This window comes from Cupressus sempervirens, chromosome 6 (genome assembly GCF_028749045.1).
Source record: "Cupressus sempervirens isolate cs-2001-9-10 chromosome 6, ASM2874904v1, whole genome shotgun sequence".
In the NCBI taxonomy this organism is placed as follows: Eukaryota; Viridiplantae; Streptophyta; class Pinopsida; order Cupressales; family Cupressaceae; genus Cupressus; species Cupressus sempervirens.
In genome coordinates, this window is record NC_143123.1 from 469,700,953 (window position 1) to 469,711,515 (window position 10,563).

Consider the following 10,563-nt stretch of genomic DNA (forward strand, 5'->3'; position numbering starts at 1 on the left):
AATTTGATCTATCAATTTTCTTTCAAATAATGAATGATTTTGTAATGTAGGATCTTCAACTAATCCTAACAAGGGTTTAGATATAAAATACAAAAGAAATGGGTCTAATGTAGCAAATGTTCTTTAGAGCAGGTGAGTTGAATCTTTGAGGGGAAGGAGTTATAAGCCCTACAAATTTGGAAGGAGGCCTATTTGGGGCTCTTCTAGTAGCCCTATTTGTGAAGAAACTATGCAATCAGGTATGAACCTATCCTTACCATTAGTTTAAACATGTTGAAAGTGTGCCAAATAACATCTTAGATCTCATGGAAACCTTGGTTGGACTAGGGAATGTTGTTGAATGAAGTTGAAAAAAAGCTAGACATTAGTCAGATAACATGTTCTTTATGATGGGCATTTTTTTCATTTAAAAGATTAGAGGTATCAGATGAATTAGAATTATAGTTACTGTATGGTCATAGACAATCAAGTCATTTTAATGGTTACACTTGAGGACATCCAAGGGAGATACATTTGGAAAATAATTTATTGTTCTCAATGGCAGCAATAGAGGGTGGTGACTCAATTCTTATGAGATTTGGTGACCCTTTCACCAATAAAGGAGAAATCTTTCCAAACATCCAAGGATTGCTTATCAATCATCACTCTTGATTATGTGAATCCACAAAAGTAAATTACTGAATAAAGAAAATAGTCAACCAACAAATCATTCTTTAAACCAAAATTCATTCAATCATCATTAGCAAACCAACATTTGTTACAACATCAATCATCTATTCAATAATCACTTAATTATCACTTACCAAATAGCTCAAATTATACAATCAAAGGAATGAATGGATGTTGCAAGTCAGATCTCCTCATTTTGAAGACAATAAAGCAATCTGTTGAAATGTGAAATAGTGTATGCCATAGTGCCACCATATATGCCAATGCACTCATGCATGCTGGAACCACTGTAGCCACATTTTTGAGAGAAAATTTGGTGATGTGTCTTTCTTTTCCTTGTTAATTTGGCTAACTCATAGGATTTTCTTGAATGCATGCAACTAAATTTTTAACTTTTTTTGCTAGGAATGGCTCAGCAGGGCAACAAATTGGGCAAAGTTCAGCATTACTGCTGGTTTGGGGGTCATTCACTGGGGTCACCTTCAACAAGGTTGATCTTTGATGGCTCCATATCTTCCTCACAATGGTTCAACTGGTGGTGGAAGCCCATATTCTAAGGGTGGGGCTCTATATGCTTTAGGGCTTATTCATGCCAACCACAATGAAGGAATCAAACAGTTTCTTCACGAGAGCCTGTGTAGTACTAGTGTTGAAGTGAGTCTTCTCAAGTTTTAACTAGTTCCAAAACACGTCCAACTTTCTAAGTGATTTAAACAACTACTCAACTTAAGACATAATACTTTCAAGCTACTTATACCAGATATGTAGTATTTTTAAAGGTAATTCAACATGGTGCATGTTTGGGGCTGGGATTACCTGCTTTGGGAACTGCCGATGAAGAGATTTATGATGATATCAAAAATGTTCTTTATTTAGATAGTGTAGTTGCTGGAGAGGCTGCAAGTATCACTATGGGATTTCTTATGGTTGGTACTTCAAGTGAAAAGGCAAGTGAAATGCTTTCATATGCACATGATATTCAACATGAGAAGATTATAAGGTACTGTTGGTTTTTAATTTTTATTAAATTAGCATTAATTGCAAACACAACATTAGAGGAGTTATTCAAAATTTTACGTTTTAGATTCTGGGAATATATTTTTAATTTGTGAACATGAACAGAGGCCTGACCCTTGGAAAGGCACTGACTATCTATGGAAGGGAAGAAGAAGCTGATACCCTTATAGAGAAAATGACCAGGGATTAGGATCCAATTCTGCGTTATGGTGGAATCTATGCTTTGGCTCTGGCATATAGAGGCACAAAAAATATTAAAGCCATTTGTTATCTGCTTCACTTTGCTGTCTCATATGTCAATGATGATGTGAGAAGAACTGCGGTGATGGCACTTGGATTTGTTCTATACTTTGAGCCTGAGCAGGTTTGTATCTTTGGTATCATTGTACACCTATATGTTTTTACTATAACTTAAATTTGGCCAAAGGTGGTTTGCTAGAAATGAATATTTTGAAACTTTTCTAAGATTATCATGATTCTTTACAACAACATAAAATTTAAAAGAAATTTTTACACACTCCAAGAATAGTATCTCTGTTGTCCAAAGCATACAATCCACATGTCAGATATGGAGTGGCTCTGGCTGCAGGTATTTCTTGTGCAGGCATAGCTTTAAGTGAGGCTATTTCTGTACTAGAGCCATTAACATCAGATATTATAGACTTTGTTTGTCAAGGTGCTCTTATAACCATGGCTATGGTTCTTATGCAAACAAATGAGGTATGTGAACCTCGTGTTGGTGATGCTGTAAATTTAATTTTTTGAAGTTATTTGATGTTTTTGAATTGGAAAAATGTGAACACCAAATGAAGATTCTCCATCTCAAGAACATTTTTAAAAATGTAGGATTTCAACTTGTTTTCTATTGGGATCTTTTGTTGCAATAAGGGTCTCTTCCAGCCATACATTCTTTTTGGCATTGTGATTCCAGGATTCCTTTTAATTAACTTGGTTATTTTTCATTTATAAAATATCAAGCACCAACTTGAGAAGATAATTCTTAACAAGCATGAAGATACCATGAGCAAGATGGGTGCAATTTTGGCATTAGGTATTTTAGATGCAGGTGGTCGGAATGCGACCATCAAGTTGCTTTCTAGGACAAAGTATGATAGAATTATTGCTGTTGTTGGTATGGCAGTATTTAGCCAATTTTGGTATTGGTATCCCCTCATATATTTCTTGAGTCTCTCTTTTTCTCCTACTGCTTTCATTGGGCTCAACTATGACTTGAAGGTCCCAAAGCTTGAATTTTTGTCAAAAGCTATGCCCTCACTATTTGAATATCCTCATCCCACAAAACCTCCAACAAAAAATTCAGCTGTAAAATTGCCTACTACTATTCTGTCTATATGTCTATATCAGCAAAGGCTAAAGCTAGAGCAAAGAAAGATGTTGATCAGAAAACTGTTATGGATGAGGGTAATGCACGTGGGAATGTGAAGGGTTCGAAGTCTTGCAACAAATCTTCGCAATATTGAGGCTGAGATAAAAGAGGTCTTAGCTGCTACTGGTGTGCATGTCCCAAGTCTAACAGGTATGTCATGAATAAAATTTTATTGGAGGTAATCTGTTTCTCTCTAGTTGCAATTTCTTTCTTATGGCATTAGTGGATGTTGTCCAATACATCATGATTAATTCAAGGGTTTTGAGGCTTTTAAATGTCTGATGTAGAGGAAATTTAAAATGTTCCTGATTATATTCTGAAGACTAATAGTACCTGATCAGGTTTCATTAGTAATGTATATGCCCTTTTTCTTGTATCCCGTGTAATTGTAATTCACATTGTTTTTCCTTAAAATTATATTAATGTGAATACATATGTGGCCCCAGCCCAACAACATTTGAAAAAAATACAGTATTATAGCAGCAACTATGCCAGTAGCAAAGTCACTCAGAGCAATTAACACTACAACCATACCACCAAAGCCTTACAAACTAAAGAAATACCATAGAACCCATAGCTCCCACTCTATGCAATACTATAGACAACCATACCAAAATATGAACAGATGTATAATCTCCATGAAAAAAAAATGTAATTTTGTCAAAAAATCTAGCAAACTCAAAGAAACCATAGAGAAAATAGGAAGCCTACCTTAAAAGATAGTACCCACCGCTCATGAAGCAGCATGTTGCACAGGAGCACAACCCAAAAACTTGAACCATTTAGAGACCTGTACCAAGAGGTGTTTTGATCCATCAAAACTCCATAAAAAATTTCATTCTCTAAGACATTAGTAACTTCTATCAAAGCAGCAATAGTACCATTAGTAGAAAATGCACCATGAAATTTAATGCCTTCGATATTTTCTAACTATTTCAGGGCCCTCTTCAACATCCAATCCTCCAGCAATGACATTGGATAAGCTACATTTAACTCCAAAGTGCTATCATGAAATGAGATAAGCGATCAGCGATCATCCATGTTGAAGTGTTGTCCTAAGATCTTATTAGAATGCTTCTAGGGCTTGACTATAAAGGTGCATTTCATGGATATCATCTTGAATCTTTTTTATTACTGTATCTTGAATGATTAATGTACCCATCCTGTCTTACCCAATGATTAATTTACCAATTTCTTGTATGTTGTTGGCCTTAAAAATATTGTTATAGGGCTTGAACATGTATCATCACCATGATTATGGCTATTTCCATGTCAATTGAAAAGGATTTTGGTGCACATTTATAGGTGATGGAATGTAGATAATATCATGAACATGGCCATCATCACATTCTACTCACAATGAACTAAATGTAACTGTGCAAATTTGTTCTATACATATAAAAGCAAGTCTATTCAATTTCATATAGTGCATAGTTATGTCTAGCTAGTTAATTGAATTTGCTATCTCATAACTACGGCCAATTTAATGTAGCACCAATGCTTTATGACAAGAATCTCTATTGAATTAGCTTTAAAAAGTTGCCAAAAGTGGCTTCAAAATTTTACTAATTGGAAGCATTTACTGATTGATTTTTTTTTTCAAGTCGGCTTCATGGTTCTCATTACAAAGAGTGAACCTACTATATTGTTGATAGAGCACCCAAGAGCATGAGTATTATCCAAGTGTGTGTTAGAAAATGATCACTACAGGAGAATTATCTGAGTTAGTGTTAGAAAATGACTCTTCTTAGTTTTTGGGTCTGTGTTATATGACACTTTGGTTTTATTAGAAACTTATGTTTTCATCATTCTCATGTGACAAAAATGCAAAGGGAACAATTCCCCTATTTTAATAGCTAGTAAATAGGTGGTAGTGTTCTTTGTTCAGTGAATTACAACATTAACAATTAATGGTACTCAGTTATAGGTTTTGGAAGTAGCAGCTTATGGTTGAATTAGGTTAAGGTAGTTTTTAAATTAGAACTTGTTTAGAGTTTATTATAATGAAAAGGTAATAATAATTTTCTTGATTTTTTCCTTTGTAGGGTTGCTATGTATGTATTGTGCTAGGTTACTATGAAGGCGGGGGAATGTAAGCTTTTCCTTCCCATGAAAGAGTTTTTCCTTGTTATGTATTTAGCATTATCTCCTCTTTAAATGCTTGATTAAATGGAGTTTTTAATGCAGGGCTGAGATAATGAAAAAGGCAAATGGAGTATATTTTCTTGAAGAAGTCAGTAGTAATCCCGTGAAAGCCAAGTTGCTTCTAGATTAGCTTATCCAAATGTAATTTGTCTTTCTGATCTCTGAGCACATTTATAAATATGCTTCATGTTTCTTGGTAGAAACTCTATAAATGGCGTGTACAAATTCTTCTTGCAGTGGACCATTTGCACTCTAATCATATCCTTCATAGAGATTTGAAGGTTAGTTATTGATTATTTATTAATATTTGTTAATAAGGGATTGTACTACTACTCATTTTAGCATTTCTCTTAGGAAATGGTAACATGATATAACGTGTTATTTTCGTTGCAGTGCTCAAATATTTTTTTGATAAAGGAGCAGGATGTCTGTCTTGGTATGTTCTGATTTCTTTGCAATTGCTTGTACAAGATGTAACTCTTTTGACACTTAAGTACAAATGAAGGTGCTTGGTCTGCTGTGTGAGTCAAGAATATTCACAATTTTTATTGGTATAATGAATCTACATGAGACTTTGGACTAGCTAAGAGGTTGAACCCAAATGACATTACTTCTTCTGTGAGTTTCAAAACTTTAATTTCGAAGCTATTTGATTTACATATTTTTCCCAAGGGCTGAATATAGGAGAACATGTATTTTAACAAGGTGCCAATGTAAATGGATATATTCTAAAAGTACCCACATTAAACTAAGCCATTTAAATTAGCTTACAGTTTTCGATAAGACTCAGCCACAAGCTAACTATGATGAATTGGAAAGATGATTGATACATCTGCTTGATTTGTTTTAATAATAGGGAACAAAATACAATCTTTATTAACATGAACTTTAAAAGATGGATGAGGCATGAGTAATAAGCTTTAGTGGAGCTATTTCCTAATAATTTCTTTTGATGCTGAACCGAAGGGATATAGTAGTGTGCTTTGTAACTATGCATATTTGAAAAAATGGAAAGATACCGATAATCACTATCAAGAAATTGTGCTAAAGTTATTTTTAACTTCTTTTTTTGATGATGGAGTGCAATATCCCTCCTTGCAAGTTATTTCTCAATGAGATTAACCTAAAAATATATGCTAGTAAGAATTAAAAATATAAATATACTAATTGATCTATCCATTTCTTTGTGAACTCTGCATGATTCTAACATAACTTAGTGATGTGTTTGGCCAGTCTTGCAACTGCAGGATATGGTACTACTCTTGGTATGATTTGTGCACTTCATTCTGAGGGACTATTAGAGACTACTTTTTGCACAAAGACGAGACCATTCAACTAGGTACTGTGGATGGTTCTTTGTTAATTTCTGTGATAGAAATCTATATTTTAGTCTATAAGAATTCACTTCATGTCAAAAATCTTCAAAAAAATTGTTCAGTGCTGTTTGTATCTATATTCTAATAATTAATATAACTTGAAAAATTATCATAAAAAAATTTGACTTGAAAAGTTATCATAGATTATTTCAATTTAAAAAGTCATCTACTTTAGCATATGTAGTGATTTCCACCTACCAACTGATTGTTCGTTTGATGTCAAGAGACTGTACTATTAATAGCAAAGGAATGGGTCAGGAGGAAGAAGAAGAGAAGAGAAGAGTTCAAGTATGCTTCAAATTCAAGCAGTTAATTTTATGTTTTTTTTCTGTTGTTGTACTTGAGATTTACAATAGTTGCCTTTTCAGGTAATTTCAAAGCTTCTTTTGATTGTTCGACCATTTCTACTTAGAAGATTGAAGGAAGAGGTGGAAAAAAACCTCCCAAAGAAAAAAGAAATAATCTTGTATGCAAATATTATGGAACATCAAAAACAGATCCAAGAGCATTTAGTCAATAAAACACTTGAGGCCCACCTGCAGAGTAAGGCAGAGAGAGGTAGGGTAATGTGTTCTCTAATTTGGAAGAGTTATTTTATAGAGCTCTTGCATAAGTTGTGTTCCTTTATTAAATTGTACTATCAACCATTTAGCCACTCTTATTTGCTTGAATAATAAAAGTTTGGTATGACTTCCTTCATCTATTTCAGGCACAGGCATCAGAACAAAGCTAAACAATTTGATGATTCAACTGAGAAAGAACTGCAACCATCCTAATCTATTGGAATCATAGTTTGACCAATCAAGTAAGGATTTAATTAGTAATTGAGCTTGGTTATTTTGAAACTGATTACTAGTGGGACAAATTGATTTAGTGTTATAACTTATGTCTAACATTGAGCTTTCTCTTCAGTTGATTACCCACCAGTGGCTCAGTTGGTTCAGCAGTGTAGCAAATTTGGCTTGTTAGACAGACTTATATTGCATTTGAAAGCTCAAAAACATAAGGTACCAATAACAATTTGCATTAGTTAACCTTCATTTTTACTACGCCCTTAAGTTTCTTGTACTGATTTCAAGTAACATAGCAATCAAGAGAAGAGTTTTCTTTCTTTTCTCAAGTTCTATGTGCTTATGTGTTTTAGGGCATGCACTTTGCAGTTTCTAAGCATGATTTTCTGATGGTGCCAAAATTGTACATTGATTATAGATTTGGATATTTTCTCAATGGATGAAAGTTCTAGACTTGCTGGAATACTATCTTTAAGCATTTGCAATTTTATTGCAAATTCTTCTTTGATGTCTTTTTCAATACATATCAAAGATTTTAATGATCCAGAAAAGAAAATTTCATATCTTTTTGTTAAGCACACGTGCTGGTGGGTTTGGGATTAATCTCACTACTGCAGATACCTGTATCATTTATGACAGTGACTGGGTAAGATATAAATTTACATCCTATCATATTAGTTTCATTGCGGTATGCATTTTTAATGCATGTTTATAGAGTAGAAAAAATTATTTATTATGCAGGAACTGTTGTTATGAACTTGCATTGAAGTTTGTTTGTATGTATTTATTGTAATTATATCAATATGGTAAGTTTGATTATGTAGAATCCTCAAATGGATTTGCAAGCAATAGACCGGTGTCATAGGATTGGACAAACAAAGCCTGTACATGTCTATAGGCTTATCACGACTCATTCTGTGGAGATAAGGATTGTTTGTTCAATTGTTGGAGACTACTAGGCAACTTTGGTTGGTGGAATTCTTATGAAGGGGGGTAGAAAATCTATAGGTCTATGGTATTCCCAAAGGTCTCTTTTATTATGCCTATAAATCTGGATTGTGACTTAGGCATATATCATTGGTAAGTTTCTCTTGTAACATCTATGATGTTTGTAATTGAAAAATAATTGAAACTTCTCAAAGAATGGTTAAAAATTCCCAAAGGTCTCTTTTATTATGCAGGTTACTATGAGAGCTGGTAGTGCAAGTTAACTCAATTTATAGAAGCAACTCAGTTGGAGAATGGCCAGGTATTGCATTATGAGGTTAAGGATGGTGTGATTAATAACAATTTTCTTTCTAAATCCCAACAATGTTCTAGTTTTATGACTCATGAATTTGAACATTTGGGGGACAGATTGATCAAATTAATGGATTGCGATACAGAGTTTGTAGCTGTGAAAAATTGTTTCCTTACTAGCCTAAATAAAATTGGACTTGCAACCAGTGTTACTGGTATTTATTGAAATTCACATACAAGTAGGCTGGGACAAGCTCGGCTGTAGATTTTCAATAAACAGGTTGAGATAGCAAGAAATTCTCATGGTAAAGCAAATGTTAGATATGCATGGCATGGGGCATCCGATACAAGTATATCATCAATTATACTACATGGTTTTAGCAATAACAAATTAATGAATGGTGGTCCGGCATATGGTGTTGGTGTTTATCTTCCTCTTGAAGATTGCTTCTACTTGAGGTATGAAAGATTATGTTCAAAGATGATGTCTTTGGTGGGGATTTCTTTTAAATGTTTGAATTCTAGAATATTCTTTCCTTTAATATGCATATTCTTTATTTAAGAAGGAATGTTTGAATGACTAGTACTGCTTATTCTTTATAGTGTTCTATTTTCATACTTGGACATTAATGGGGAATAGTATGCTATGTTGTGCCGAGTTATTTTGGGGAATGTTGAGGAAGTTCCTCTTGGCTCTCTTTAAAAGATAATTTTTCAGAACAATTTTAATTTGATCATATAGTAATTTTGTTTAAAAAGTTAACATTTTTGAAAACAGTTTTTACTCATTCTTGTTATTCTGTAGGATAAGGATTCCCTATCCATTCCAATGGGGAGCACACATATTTGATGCAGGAAAAGAATTTGCAATGATGGCTTCTACTTTTGTCTCACTCATTGAGGTTAGCTCATGTAAGGCTCCCTAATAAAATGCCCTAGATAGAGAAATCAACACTAGTAGAGTCTACACTTGTGGAAATGGGTCTTTAGGAATGTGCCAACACTCCCATAGGAATTTGGCACCTAAGGGGAATCAGTGGTGGAGAAAAGAGGAGAGTGAGGATTTCCTTAGAAATTCTAATGAGGCCAAGATTGCTATTTCTGGATGAACCAACAAGCGGCTTAGACAAGTAAGAATCTTTCTAAATTGGTGGCAGATACTAAATCCATCATCAAGGTTTTTGTTTGGTAAAAGTTTTGTGGATGTTCCTTAGATGATACCATTAGTTCAAATTCATCTGACAAGGAACCTTTCAACCCAATGATAGTTGGTTGAATTGGTTATATTGTGAAGTCTTATATATGTAAGAGGGAGCCGCTATTACAGATATAGAAGAGGGAGTCAGGTGTATAGACTAGTGTAATACCACAAGCAATAAAACTTCAATTTTTGCAAGATTTCCTTGATCATTTGGAGTCTCAAATAAAATTAGTTTTCTTTATTAATGCATTGATAGGAGTTATTAACCATCCACATTTCTAATTGATGTTTTCCACATTGTGTTAAACTTGCTGCCGCACCAATTGCAGAATCAGTGACTTCTTTTAACTATTTACTTGTTGCAATAGAATATAAGAATAATGGAAATCATTCCATGAGTATGGGGGCTCGATATTCATGGAATGACCAGAATTGACATGTATTATAAGTAACTTCAACAATGGCCCGTCCTGTGAGACGCTAGAACTTTTGTGGATGTGCAAGCCATCAGAACATACTACAAGGAGGATGATGAAATTATTCTCAATTTTTAGACTCAGGGAAGTGTTACAAAATGTAGAATCTTAACATATGGTTGTTCAAATTTTGTATCTCCTAAATGATTTCCTTTTCGCATATAACTTGATGTGCATAGTTGCCAAGTTTGCTTATTGTATCAAGCATATTAATGAAGAAGCATATTAGTTACTATCGGTGTTTATGATAGTTTGATTAGTT

General features: G+C 33.9%; 2 pseudogenes; both read left to right on the forward strand.

Moving 5' to 3' along the window:
* Positions 1 to 832: 832 nt before the first annotated feature.
* On the forward strand, positions 833 to 3,167 carry LOC149553091 (26S proteasome non-ATPase regulatory subunit 1 homolog A-like; annotated as a pseudogene).
* Positions 3,168 to 6,843: 3,676 nt separating this feature from the next.
* LOC149553092 (chromatin remodeling protein DDM1-like) lies at positions 6,844 to 9,838 on the forward strand (annotated as a pseudogene).
* Positions 9,839 to 10,563: the final 725 nt, after the last annotated feature.